The sequence below is a fragment of the Henckelia pumila genome, chromosome 4 (assembly GCF_033568475.1).
Source record: "Henckelia pumila isolate YLH828 chromosome 4, ASM3356847v2, whole genome shotgun sequence".
NCBI lineage: Eukaryota > Viridiplantae > Streptophyta > Magnoliopsida > Lamiales > Gesneriaceae > Henckelia > Henckelia pumila.
The window spans coordinates 64205859-64221446 of NC_133123.1; positions in this window are offsets into that span (position 1 = coordinate 64205859).

The window sequence follows — 15588 nt, forward strand, 5'->3', positions numbered from 1 at the left end:
TCTATTGCTAGAACACCACACAAAATGGAATTGTTGAAAGAAGAAATCGTACTTTGGAAAAAGCAGGTAGAAAGTTTAGTACCATGATTGCTGTTCCAATGTTTCTAAAAGTTTATGGGGTGAATAAGGGTGTTCATCGGTCGGTTTGGTTTTAATTCGTCTAATTTCGATTCGGTTTTCCGGTTTTTGGTTTATAAAAAATTTAATCCGAAGTCAAACCGTTCTACTTTGGTTTGGTTCGGTTTTTGTACTATAATGGACCGGTTTATACGGTTCGGTTTGGTCGGTTTGATCATTAATAATACATAACACAACAAATTTATGGTCATATAGTGAAAAAACAAAAAATAGAAAACAATACAAGGACAAAAATCGAACAACATTCTTATAATATTTTCAAAAAAACTATACAAATTTTTATACGATTATTCCGATTTTGATACAATTATTAAAATTAATAATATAAATACATTGTAAAATATAATATGTTTTTTTACATGATTTCTTAGTAAAAACTTTAAAAATAAAGTTTAAATAACTTACAAAAACAACAATTAACTAAAAATTACATAAAGAACAATCAACTATAAATTACATAAACAACAACAATGATTAAATAAACAACAATCAACAAAAAATTATTCAAATTGATTATTCATTCACTAAATATCATATCGTAATATATATAATATAAATAAAAAATATAAATAAAATTATTCATTTAATTCAATTTCGGTTTTTTCGGTCGGTTCGGTTTTGAAATATATAATCCAAAACCGAACCAAATAAACTTTGGTTTTAATATTTATATCTGAATTACAAAATACGGTTTTCGGTTCGGTTCGGTCTTTGATTTTTCCGGTTTAGATTTCCGATTTTTTCGGTTTTATCCAAAATATGAACACCCCTAGGGGTGAAGCAGTAAATACATGTTATACTCAAAACATATCCATGGTTAACAAAAGGCATAATAAAACTTCTTATGAGATCTGGAATGACACAAAACCTGACATATCATATTTCAAAATATTTTGGTGCAAATGACTCATTCACAACAATGGAAAAAATTACTTAACAGTCTTTGATGCCAAAACAGATGAAGAAATATTCATTGGTTACTCCTCAGCCAGTCGAGCTTATAGAGTATTCAACAATAATTCACTGGCTGTTGAGGAAACCATTCATGTTGTATATGATGAATCCAGTGTATGTGCAGATCAATCACATGTAAATGTCAATGATTTAAGTAATAGATTGGAAAGCACGAATCTCATATATGAGAGTGAGAGTGAGAGAGAAGAAAATCTCTAAATTAAATACAATCAAGAGTCCTCGTCTATTCCCCTAGATGATGATTAAAATTTTACCAGACGGGAGCAAAACCACCAGTAGATAACAATGATAAAATCAAAGATGTTGATGCTACACAAATTCATGAAGAAGCAGCTCAAAGCCCTTGAGACACAAATCCTCTTGGACCATTCCTCCGGTGGAATAGAGATCATCCACCTGAACTGGTCATAGGTGACCCTTCTGCCCCTCTCAGGACTAGAAGGTAAATGATTGATGAATTTTTGCATGCAGATTTTATATCATAGCTAAAACCAAAGAAGATTGATGAAGCATTGCAAGATTCAAGCAGGATAGAATCCATGCAGGAAGAGATGAATCAATTTACCATGAACAAAGTATGGAACCTAGTCCCTCACCCGAAAGACAAAATTTCATTGGTACCAGATGCGTAAATCGAAACAAATTGGATGAGAATGGCACGGTTGTAGGGAACAAAGACAAATTGGTTGCTCAAGGATACAGACAAGAGGAAGATATTGATTTTGATGAATAATTTGCGCCTATGGCTAGATTTGAAGACATTAGAATCTTCATTGCTTATGCAGCCTATTAAGATTTTAAGGTGTACCAGATGGATGTCAAGTCAGAATTCCTAAATCGACTACTTCAAGAAGATGTCTACGTTGAGCAGCCTCCAGGTTTTGTTAATCTAACTAAACCTAATTATTTATTTAAACTTGATAAAGCTCTCTATGGTTTAAAGCAGGCTCCACGAGCATGTTTTGATACTCTTTTGAAATTTTTACTTGATCATGATTTTGAAGTAGGAACGGTCGACAAGACCTTGTTCAAATTTTCTAAACAAGATCATATATTGCTCGTGCAAATATATGTAGATGACATAATTTTTAGGTCAATTAACCCCAAGCTGTGTGAGAAATTTTATAAGTTGATGCATGAACATTTTGAAATTAGCATGATGGGTGAGATCAACTTCTTCCTTGGATTGCAAGTCAAACAACTCTATAAGGGTATATTCATTAATCAATCCAAGTACGACAAAGAACTGATCAAGAAATTTGGAATGGAAAACTGCTCAATTGCATCTACCCTCATGAGTACAACAATCAAGCTAGATAAATATGAAGGGTTAATACCGGTCGAGGTAACAATGTATCGTGGTCTTATAGGTTCATTATTGTACCTAACAACTAGTCGACCAGATATCATGTTTGCATTATGATTATGTGCTAGATTTCAAGCTACACCAAAACAATCACACTACACTGCTGTTAAGCACATTCTTAAATATCTCAAGGGCACAACTAATGTGGGTCTTTGGTATCCCAAAGATTCAAGCTTCAATCTTATTGGTTATTCAGATGCAGATTATGCAGGTTGCAATATTGATCATAAGAGCACCAACGGATCTTGTCAATTCCTTGGAGATAGGCTGATATCTTCTTTTAGCAAAAAACAAACATCTATAGCCACCTCGGCCGCTGAAGCTGAGTACCTTGCAGCATACAGTTTTTGTGCTCAAATATTGTGGATCCAACAATAGTAACGTAATTATGGGACCCGGTGGAGCGAGACTCCAATCTTCTGTGATAATACTAGTTCTATTGATATTACCTACAATCCAATGAATCATTCAAGAACAAAACATATCGATTTCAGAAATCACTTCATCGGGGACCATGTGTTGAAGAAAGAGATCAAGCTCGAATACATTTCAATAGATCAACAGCGGCAGATATTTTCACAAAGCCTCTTCCAGATGCTAAGTTTTCTTACTTTTAAAACATTCTTGCCTTAGTAGATTTAAGTAAATATGGATCATTTTAGGGGAAATATTGTTACAAAATTCATGTTCTTTTAAGATTTTTTGGTCTCATACATGCTTACATGCTCCTGATTTAATTATCTTAAGAACACATCATTATGTGCTTATGTTTGAACTATCATGATTAGCATACATTCATTGCCCTAAGTAAAAACACAAACAACAAAACATGAAAGGACGTTTTATTCATAAATGGATAGTTTTTTACATTAGAGATCAAGCTCTCCACTGCCATTTTCCACAGGTTCATCGAAGTGATGAGTCCACCGATGGCTGTTCTTTCGTACTCATCAGAGGTGGAGATCTTCTATAGTTCCCTCTGCTATGATAAGAGAAACAAGAGTAGAACACCCTCAGGCTTGAATATGTTCTCAGTGCTAGTGGTTCCTAGACACCGCTTGCATCTTCTCTCTCTAGCCACCAGCTTTCTGGTTGCATTAGGAGTGCGAAGGGAGAAATTAGTTTGCTTGAACTTCCGCAGTCTCTCAATTCGGAGCCAAGTCTGTATCGTCTTATGAAAAATGATCTCTTCGTACTTGGCCTTTCTCTCTTCAAATATGGCCTTATGTAACTCTGTAGCTGGATCTGCTGTCATCGGACCTCTTGATGAACTTGCTCCTGGAATTTCTTTTATGCTTTTATCTGCTAAATTTTTGCAATTGTATCTCTTCAACTAAGGCTCAGTTTGGTATGGATGATAGGATAAATAATATTTAGATAAGTAATGTAATGTAATAAAAAATAAATAAAAAATAATAGTGAATATAATAATTGATTTGATTGATAGATTATAGTTTATTTTATTTGATTGGTTGAAATTTATATAAAAATACAAAATTACCATTTTTTCCTTTTAATAATAAATAAAATATGATTAATATTATTTATAAGGGGTAATATAGTAATTTAAATTCGATGATTTGATTGATGTAAGATAAATAATTAATGATTTGATTGATGTAAAATAAATAATTAATAGATGGATAAATAATATGGCGAAAAGAACGTAGGATTAGATAAGATAAACTATACATAGATTAATAATAATGCTACCAAACGGAGCCTAAAGGAAATAGGACTCTTTTATAGACCAACTTTCTAGCAGGTGAAGAGTCGTATGACTATTTGTCTTCTAGCCTGCTATATTGTCACGCGTCTAACTATTTTGCAGATATTTTTGTTTAAATTATATGCTTCTTGTGCACTTGTTTATATTGATGAGAGATATTTATGACACGATTGATAAACTTTGAGTATTATCCGATACAAAGATTTCTCTGGCCACCGGTCGAGGGACATCTTTGAAAAGTTGTGATGTTATCTTAATGGTTGTCATTAACTTTATTCGTTATCATATTAACGGGCATATATGGGCATTACAGTGTTGCATATTTCTTTTAAAATTTTAGGCTCTTGTATGTTCTTATACTTTCAGTTACCTACCGCGCCCTTTTTCAAATTTTTTTCAAATTTCAAAAACCATAACCGTACTGCCACATGGAAATCCAACACTGGCCCATAGAACCTTATATAAATTCTCTCTCTTTCGATCTCACCTTTTTCACTATTTCATAAACTATCTTTGTGCATTCTCTGTGCTTTCACTTGCTCTTTGTTATCTCCTTCTTATTCACAGATCACCACAATGTAGATCCAAAAGACATGCCTGGAAATTAACTTTGACGCAGTATACTCTGTGAACAACCAAGGCATCTCGGATGTATTCAACATGCTGGAAGCTTCATGACTGAAGAAATATCTTGGCGGTTGCTCCACATTCAACCTATCGGTTGTCAAACAATTATTTGCCTCTACTCATTTGGAACATGTCAAGATGTTTTGTACTCTCAATGGAAGTAAATATTCTTTTGAACAGTTTGGAGATGCGCTTGAGTTGCCCTCTCCGAACTACCCGATGGTAATGCTGCACACTGGGCTATGGAATTCTCTCTCGATGGAGCCCCCAATCAAAATTCCAACACTCAAACAACAAATCAAGGTAACTTACAGATTATTGGCCAACATTGTAGCCAAAAAACTTCTTGCCCTTGTCGGGTCATATGACAAGATAACCATGGAGAAGTTTCAATACATGACCTATATCGCCTCCAAAATAAATATCAAATGGTCTGAAATTCTCTATAGAAATCTCTGTGAAAGTCACAAAGGAAAAAGGCCGATCATAAGGATATGCATTGAAAATTTTCCACATCTTGGGATTACTCGGTGCTGACCTCTCTGCTACTGAGCCTCTTCACTCATCCAAATGGCTCAATGTGGCTAACATTCAAAAATTCCTGAAAAAGAATGAAGTAACTGCTGATAATCTCCGAGAAATCAAACAAGAAATTGGTGTTGAGCAGGTGGCTCAAGCTAAGAAAAATCGTTCCAAGACACTTAAACGCAAATTCATCTTTGACTCAGAAGATGATGAAGAAAATCTGGATAATGCACCACTATATCAAGTTTTTGGCACTGGACAGAAAGAAGATGACTTCAAAAGAAAAGGAGAAGCAGGTGATCAACCCAAGACAAAAAAAAAGTTTAAGTCCTTGTCTGATGTCACCTCAATTCCATGATCGGTAATACCACCCACTGGTAAACAATCATTGGTCAAGGAAACGTCTCTTCCTGAACCACCAACGGTCGAGGAACCCATTGCCTCTACCACTACAAAGGCCTCTACTCAACCGGTGAGTGGTATCAAAATTTTTGAAAAAGGTATTTCATCCTCTTCTAGAGTGCCTGCCATGTACTCAAAGGACAAAGGAAAAGGGAAAAAGGTACCACCGAGGAAGGCACCATCAGTTACTAAGGTTGAAGCAACTCTCATTTTGTCACAAATTCTCTGTGTTGTTCGAAGAAAGTTAAGAGAGTTTTATGACTGGTTCATATGTAGCACTTAGATTACTTTCTCTCAGATTTTGAAGGAAAAGAACTTGGCCAAGTTGTCCAAACTAGAAGATAAAATGCTCATCCTCACCTCCTCTGATAGTATTGAGCCAGCTCTAGGGAGAAGAAGGCTAGTTGATTTCTAACTGTGATTTCCAAAAATGCACATCCCTATTTATTTTAGAAAATTCCACTCCCTTTAGTTAAGAAGTCCAACTTCTCTTTCGCCAAATTTAACTCTTTAAATTCAACTATCTCAACGGGGATTAGAAATCCATTACTTGTGTAACCCTCAATGGTTCAGGGATACAGCTAGCCGTGGGCTCACAACTCCTTGTGACTCGAAACAACAATTTCCGACTTACCCATCGAATCATGGTAAGAGCGCCTAGCAACATCGCCCCATGATTCCCTAGGTATCACTGATAGTGCCTGCAATAACCAGTAGGTTTTGGTTAGCGTACAGTACGGTCCCTTCAACCATATATCCCGATCGAATCAACAACCATTGGTACATCGAGAGTCGTTCGAGATTTGATAACTATGAAATACATCTTGAAGATCAAATAGTGACATCGCATGTGCTACTAGGAAACCAATTAACCTAAAGCACATCATGTACTCTGGCCAGAGATTTGTCACACTAATATCTCCTCAGATCGCATAGGATATCCACACTCGCAAGCGTGTGGTGAATCCTTGACAACAAAGCATTGACTCCTATATGTGTCATAACTATACCCAATCTCGACACCTGATGACCCTTATAGAGTCGGTAAACGAGTCAAAGTACAGTACTAACATATAGAGTCTCCATGATGTTTCAAGTAGTAAGGACTAATGGTGTACAACCAAAACCGCGGACTTATCCACTCAATTAATGATAACCACTTGGAAAGTGCGAATAGGGTAGTTCGATCATCCATCATATGAATATCCATTTGCAAGCTTCGAACATCTCTATGTTCTTTACCAATGAAACGTGGGACTAGGCATCGCAAATGCTAGTCTCAATCTCGAGCGATCCTTATCCTTATTAGAGGACGGCTCAATTGACTAGGAATTGTTTAGAATATACAGTGATTATAAGATGTGTTTCATGATAGTCATTCAATTTTACTATCACATCTTACATGCACTCTAGTATATTCAAGGTCTTTATCTAAACATCGTATAATACGTCACAACATAATAATATGATAAAAGATAAAGTAAATGCCAATATAAAATTGTAAATTATATTAAACAAAGATTGTTTACACATAGAGTCACAAAAGCCCTTAGCCACAAGTTGGCTAACCGGGCATCCACTTTTTCAAGGCTGCCATGGTTGAGACGCAACTTACATGGTAGTGCTTAGGATGGGTGAAAATGGCTAGAAAATTTGGGAGTGAATGGCTGGTGATTTGGGTGCTGAAGTGATCGGTTTTGAGGGGCAGGGCAGGGGCTGTTCTTTGGAGTCACACTAGGCTTGGGGGAAAGCTGTTCTAATGGTTTAAAAAGATTCTATGGGAGGTCATGTGTTTAGGTTATAAGCTGGAAACTTAGAGGAGTGTGGGTTAAAGGTCTTGGTAAGAAGATATGGCAGAATTTGGGTGAGCAGATTGTTGGGCTAGCAGTGGGCTGTCCGGAAACGGTTGAGCAAGACAGGGTCGTGCTCATGTTTTGGTTAAGGGCTCATGTTTAGAAATAGCCTAAGATGCTAGGGAAACGTTGTTTCAAGTGGGAACCAATTCGGTTAAGTTTTGGTTGAGTCCTAGACTATTGAACGTTAAGGTGCAGAATTTTAGGTATTAAGTGTTGCTTGCTGCCCGGAAACATTATTACCAGAAATTATTGGATAAGATTTCTACCTCGAGGATGACTTCCTAGTTAATTATAGAGTGCATGAGAACCTTGTTTTCAAGTGGAAGTCGTTTTGATTAAGAATTGAATGAGTTATAAGCTTTGCAAGTATATCGCTCGGGATACGTCCTAAGTGCCAAAAAGTAAAGTTTAGATTCTTAGCTATGGTTTGCTACCTAAATCACCATCCTTGTCAACCATCTTTCATCAATTATTTGTGAGTCGAGTAATCGAGTAATCATTTTCAAAGGAAGTCTTTTCCATAAATTCATGCTAAGTTCCTGAATCACCATCCCCATCATCCATATTTGAGTCTCTTGCATGATTATTGAGTAAATATTTACGAGTACATCTTATTTACATATGCATGCTAAGTCCCATATTCAAGAATGAAAGGAAAATTACTTTTTACGAATGAAGTGAGATGATTGTGACTATAGAAATTTACGTGTATGTGTGGGGTTGGGAGACGTTCTGGCCTACCTTACCACCTGACGTGTATGTGTGGGGCTGAGAGACGTTTTGGCCTACCTTACCAAATATTTACGTGTATGTGTGGGGTTGAGAGAAATCTTGGCCTCCCTTACCAAGTATGGGCAAGATGGGTTGGGAAATACCTGACCTCCTTGCAGCATAGTGCACTGCAGCCATGATCATGATCGAAATCACAAAGTCACAATTCAAGGATCTAAGTTCAAAATATTTATGTCTATGTTTCAGTACAGTTTATTCAGTTACAGTGATTATATTCGACTTAGCCATGCATATGTTCCATTTATGTTCACTTCATTCCTTTAGAAATCATTTAGTTAAATTAAGGGCACCAAGTATTTTATCATCAAGCTATTTTTAATCCGCGTGTGCATGTATTTATGTAGTACTCGTTATTTCTTTCATATTTTTGTTGGGCCCCTAGGCTCACTACATCTACTTGGTTCAGGTGCAGGTGTAGGTTATCAATGAGATTGAGGGTCAGGACTATCGAGTGGACTGCGATGCTGGCACGGCACATCCCTCTGACCATGCCAGTCTTCCGCAAAAAGTTTATTTTAGCACTTTAAAGTCCTTCATCTTGCTAATTTAGTAAATGTAAATGTAAAGATAATATTCTTTGGAATTGTTTGTGGGCACTTATGTATCAAATTGTTTAACTTTTGGATAGTTTGGAGTGTAAATCTCTTTCTCTGATTTTCGTTTTTTTTTCTTTTCTCGGTCTAGTTTATTTAATGTTGTTGTTTGCATTTTAAATTTGTTGTCTGTGACAGGCGGGTTTGAATATAAATAGAGAGGTCATGCAGAAAATTTTTGAAAATCTGTATTTTTATTTAGTTTAATTTAAAGTAAAACTATGGTCGTTTCAGTTCTATTGTGGCTGCAAGATTATTCACGATAGACGAGTGGAATATGAGATAAGTTACATTCTCACAGAGGCATATGTAGATACTTATGTCAAAGACGCCACATAAATGTTCTCCACCATGGGAGTTCATGATGAAAGATGAAGAAATAGAGCCTATCCTCAGACCAGAGGAGGAAATATTTTTAGGCATTCGAGATCCAGCTATACAAAAGAAGCCTCTCTCTTTTGAGACTCGTGACTGTAAGGAGACAGAAACTCAGCCTATTCCATAAACTGTTGTCTCATCCTCTCAGGCTACATCTCACATCGCTCATGCCACTTCACCTACGGGCCCTTCTTCAAGCGATCAACCTCGGGTACCTCTCACTCCCTCATCTCCTATTATTTCAACAGGTCCTACAATGGATATTTGATAAGTGCAATTTTAGCACTTATATTTTATATGATTTAACTTGGATTTTGTTATGTGTCGAGCGATATTATGCGTATTTTGTATTGTTTGCAGGAATTTGAGTGACGACTATTTTATTTGAATTAAAAAGGTCATAAATGTTCAAAAAGAGGGAAATAAAAGCGCGCAAAAAAGGAAATAGATGGAACAGATAGGCACCTCTGCAGCTATTTCTGGACACCTCAGCGCCTGACGCCAAAAACCAGAGGTGCCCCAGCGCCTAGACCTGGCCACGGACCGGGACCACTCCGAGTCCGGGTTGGTATTTTACCAACCCTTAACCGGCCCGCCCATGGCCGATTCCGGTTCGGGTCCGGGACCGGTTAACCGCCGATTCCGGGTCTGGGTCAACCCTTGTTTTTTTTTAAAAAAAAATAACTTGTGCAATTGAACTTTTAAAAACTCTATCAAATATTTCATTATCTCAATAAAAAATCTATAAATTTATTCAATAAAAATATATTCATTTAAACTTTTAACATCTTATAATATTACATTTATTCAATAAAAAATATGACATTTTAACTTTCAATATTTTATATTAAAAACTCTATCTATGTCAATAAAAAAAAATATTATGCGTATTAAATAAAAAATATATTACATTTCAACTTTTCACATCTTATATTAAAAATTATATCTATCTCAATAAAAAATTTATTACATTTATTCAATAAAAAATATTATATTTCAATTTTCAACATCTTATATTAAAAACTATATCTATCTCAATAAAAAAATCTATTATATTTTAACTTTAAACATCTTGTATAAAAAATTTATTATATTTACTTATATTCAATCACATTCTATTAACCAATGATCTCTTGGTCTAGTGGCAAGAGTGATGCCCCAATATCATTTGGACTTGGGTTCAAATCCAACATGTGAGTATTATATTGTAGTGACCCTTACCCGGATCACCTACTAAACAGAACTTAGGCATGCAATTAACTTAATAAAACAGATATCAGAATAAAACTGCGGAAACCATAAACATTATACAATCCCAAGAATAGGAATCTGTAATTTATCCAATAATATACAACCAAATCGAATAGCTGTATAAACCCAAATAACAGTAATAAAACCTAGACGAAGCTCCAGCTGGCCAACCACTGACTAGCCCCTCCTGGATCCACCCTCCTCGTCCAATCGCAAATCTGCCCCATGGAATAGGGTGTCCAGAAAATACAGAGTACGAGACGTGAGCATAAAACGCTCAGTGCGAGAGTATGAGTATACATGTATGCAAAGTGAATTCCCTATAGACTCGAGGTCAAGGATCAGATAACAGAGACAGACCGGGCCCTGGTATGTAGCACGCTGTGCCGTCGCTTCAGGAGGTGGCTCCCATACCGAGATAACCATGGATATGCCGGACCCAAATCGATGGAAGTCCATCCACTAACAGGATAGGGTACAACCCTACTACAGACATCTCGAAGGAGATACAGCAAGATGCAAATGAATGCAGCATAATATCATGGCATATAAATCATGCAGTCATATAATACATGCATACTCAGTCAGGATATCTCGAACAGTACTTTCGTACCTCAATACAGTGTAAGCACTACCAACTCTAGGTCCACGCCTATAGTCTGCTCTACACTGCCAAATGATACTACTATCATTAAAGTGCTCTAAAAGCCTTAACTAAGCTATTGCATACTCCTAAATATTTATAGGAAGCAAAAGCTATACCTTCGTCCGTCGTTAGCCCTTTGATGTCGATGCCTCCAGAACTTGGGCACAACTCCGCTAAGACTACCGAACGCCTCTCCGACCTCCGGACCAAGCCTAAGAAGACTAGAACAGCTCCAAAAGGACTAGAAAGGAAAGGAGAACTCGGAATTGGCAAATGAAAGTGAAGTATCGGCCTTCTATTTATAGACAACGATCGGAACTTCCGATCCTTGATCGGAACGTCCGAACCTCGATCGGAACGTCCGATCCTGCCATCGGAGCTTCCGAAGATCCTGATCTGCCACGTGTCAAAATATCACTTGTTGACTCCGGATAGGGGTGATCGGAGCCTCTGGTCCTGATCGGAGCTTCCGATCCAACCACACGTCATGCCTGACGTAATATCGATCGGTGCCTCCGATCGCTCATCGGAGCTTCCGATCCTGTTTGGAGCTTCCGATCGTGCCTTCGGAGCTTCCGATCCGTCCGATGCCTAATTGAATTAATTAGCATTAATCCTTTAATTACTCAATTAGGGTACGGGCTACTACATTCTCCCCCACTTAAGATATTTCGTCCTCGAAATCAGATCTTAAGTACCGAATGCAAATACAGAAATCAGAAACATTCTTTATTCAAATCAAACGTTTACAGAGTTTGCAACTGAATACAACTTAAAGAATGAAATCAAAACAACTCAGGATGGTCTTTACGCATCCTGTCCTCAAGCTCCCAAGTAGCTTCTTCAGTGCCTCGGCGCTGCCACTGAACTAAAACCAAAGGAATGACTTTGTTCCGTAAAACCTTATCCTTATAATCCAGGATACGAAGAGGTTTCTCAACATAAGTCAAATCCTTGTCTACTTGAACCTCAGATCGCTGCAGAATATGAGATTCATCCGCCACATACCGTCGCAACAGAGATACGTGGAACACGTTGTGAATGCTGGATAGATGCGGTGGCAATGCTAGTCGATAAGCCAAATCGCCAATACTCTCCAAGATCTCAAACGGACCGATAAATCTGGGAGACAACTTTCCCTTAAGGCCAAATCTGAGAATCTTGCGGAAAGGTGACACTCTCAGAAACACTTTCTCCCCGACCTCGAACTGCAAAGGCCTACGCTTGATATTAGCATAACTGGCCTGACGATCCTGTGCAGTCTTAATCCGTTTATTGATTTGATCAACAATGTCTATCGCCTGCTGGATAAACTCCGGTCCTTCAGCCTGTCTCTCCCCCACTTCTTCCCAGAAGAGTGGAGTACGACAACGTCGCCCATACAACGCTTCAAAAGGTGCCATCCCAATACTAGTGTGATAGCTGTTGTTGTAAGCGAACTCGATCAACGGCAAATGATCCTGCCAGGCTAAACCAAAATCCATGACGCACGCTCTAAGCATATCCTCTAACGTACGGATAGTGCGCTCTGACTGACCATCAGTCTCCGGATGATAGGCTGTACTCAAACTGAGAGTAGTACCCATCGCACGCTGAACACTCCCCCAGAACCTAGAAGTAAACCTGGGGTCCCGATCGCTGACAATGCTCACAGGCACTCCATGAAGTCGAACGATCTCCTGAATGTACAACCGAGCCATGCGATCCACAGAGTACTCTCGGCTATAGGCAATGAAATGCGCTGACTTGGTGAGTCGGTCCACCACAACCCAGATAGCATCACAGTTCCTTGGGGATACCGGCAAATGGGTCACAAAGTCCATTGTGATAAACTCCCATTTCCATTCAGGAATAGGCAGACTGTGAAGCAATCCTCCAGGTCGTCGGTGCTCTGCCTTGACCTGTTGACACACCAAACATCTCGAAACAAACTGATAAACACTGCGTTTCATTCCCTTCCACCAGAAACGAGTACGTAGGTCTTTGTACATCTTGTTGCTCCCAGGATGAATACTCAACTTAGCGCGATGTGCCTGAGATAAAATCTTCTCTCGCAACTCTTCATCCTGTGGAATCACAAGCCTACCAGACAAACACAGAAAGCCATCTGACTGATAATGAAATCCAGACGAGCTACCCTCGTTAGCTAGACGAGCTAAACGCTGGGTCTTCGAATCAGACATCTGAGCATCTCGGATCCGCGAGTACAAGGCTGGCTCAGATAATATCGCAAACATCTGGATACTCTGCATACCTTTCTTATGCTTGAAGGTATAACCTGAAGTACAACAGTCACTGATCGCACTAGACATCGAACAAGTCTGAAGTGCGGATAATCGCACCTTGCAACTCAAAGCATCAGCGGTGAGATTAGCAGCTCCCGGATGGTACTTAATCTCGCAATCATAGTCCTTAAGCAAGTCCATACAACGTCTCTGCCTCATGTTCAACTCCGCCTGAGTGAACAAATAATTGAGACTCTTATGGTCGGTGAAGATCTCAAATTTCTCGCCATACAGATAATGACGCCAGATCTTCAAAGCGAACACAATGGCTGCTAACTCCAAATCATGGACTGGGTAGTTGTCCTCGTGAAGCTTCAGCTGTCTAGAAGCGTATGCGATCACATGCCCATTCTGAGTCAGGACACAACCTAACCCCTGAAGAGAAGCATCCGTGTAAACTACATACCCTCCAGATCCTGACGGTAATGCTAACACCGGCGCAGAAGTCAACCGCCGTCGAAGCTCACGGAAATTCTCCTCACACTCGGAGGACCACTCAAAATCCACACCCTTGCGGGTAAGCTGGGTCAACGGTCGAGCTAACGGAGAGAAGTTCAGAATGAAGCGACGATAATACCCTGCTAGACCCAGAAAACTACGGATCTCAGCTACTGTCGTCGGACGCGACCAATTAAGTACCGCTTCAATCTTGCTTGGATCAACAGAAATCCCTTCCCTGGATATGATATGGCCAAGAAAAACCACTCTATCCATCCAGAACTCACACTTGCTCAGCTTGGCGTACAATTGCTCATCTCGAAGAGTCTGCAGTACCAACCGCAAGTGAGAAACATGCTCTTCCGTATTACGCGAATACACCAAGATGTCGTCAATGAAGACCACAACAAACTTGTACAAATACTCCCTGAAGACACGGTTCATCAAATCCATGAATATAGCCGGCGCATTAGTCAAACCAAATGGCATCACTAGGAACTCGTAATGCCCATAGCGAGTACGGAATGCAGTCTTGGCTACGTCCTGATCACGGACTCTCAACTGATGATACCCAGATCTCAAGTCAATCTTGGAGTAAACTGACGTTCCCTGCAGCTGATCGAACAAGTCATCAATACGAGGCAACGGATACTTGTTCTTCACAGTGACTCGATTCAGCTGCCGATAGTCAATGCACAGCCGCATCGACCCATCCTTCTTCTTCACGAAGAGAACAGGAGCTCCCCAAGGAGATACACTAGGACGAATGTACCCCTTGTCCAAAAGATCCTGTAGCTGATTCTTTAACTCACGCATCTCTGACGGAGCCAGACGATACGGTGCTCTAGAAATAGGCGAAGTACCCGGCATCAACTCTATGCCAAACTCGACTTCCCTAGCAGGAGGAAAACCCGGAATCTCATCAGGAAATACATCTGGAAATTCATCCACAACAGGAATGCTCTCTATCCCAATACTCTCAGCGGACAAATCAACTGCATAGATAAGGTAGCCTTCCCCGCCAAACTCTAGAGCTCGAGGCTCTCAAAGCTGATACCAAAGGCATCGGGGGTCGCGCTCCCTCACCATAGAAAAACCAGCTCTCACTCCCCTCCGGATGAAAGCGTACTAATCTCTGATAGCAGTCCACTGAAGCTCGATAGGTAGTCAACACATCTATTCCCAGAATGCAATCAAAGTCGTCCATCGCCAGGACCATGAGATTCGCCAATAGAACGTTCCCTTCGAACTCTAAAGGGCAACCCATCACTAGACGCTTAGCCAAAGCAGATTGGCCCGTCGGAGTAGAAACAGACATCACTACGTCTAGTGCAATGCATGGTAACTTATGCCTCTCAACAAAACGTGCAGAAATGAAGGAATGAGATGCACCAGTGTCAATAAGTACAAGAGCAGGTATACCATAAAGCATAAATGTACCTGCGATGACTTTCTCATTCTCCTCCACAGCCTGATCATGTCTCAGGGCAAACACCTGGCCAGAAGCTCGTGGCCTCAAATGAGAACTCCCAGCAGACTGTCCCTGCGACCTCTGCTGTACGGTAGCCTGAGAACCCGATCCTGAAC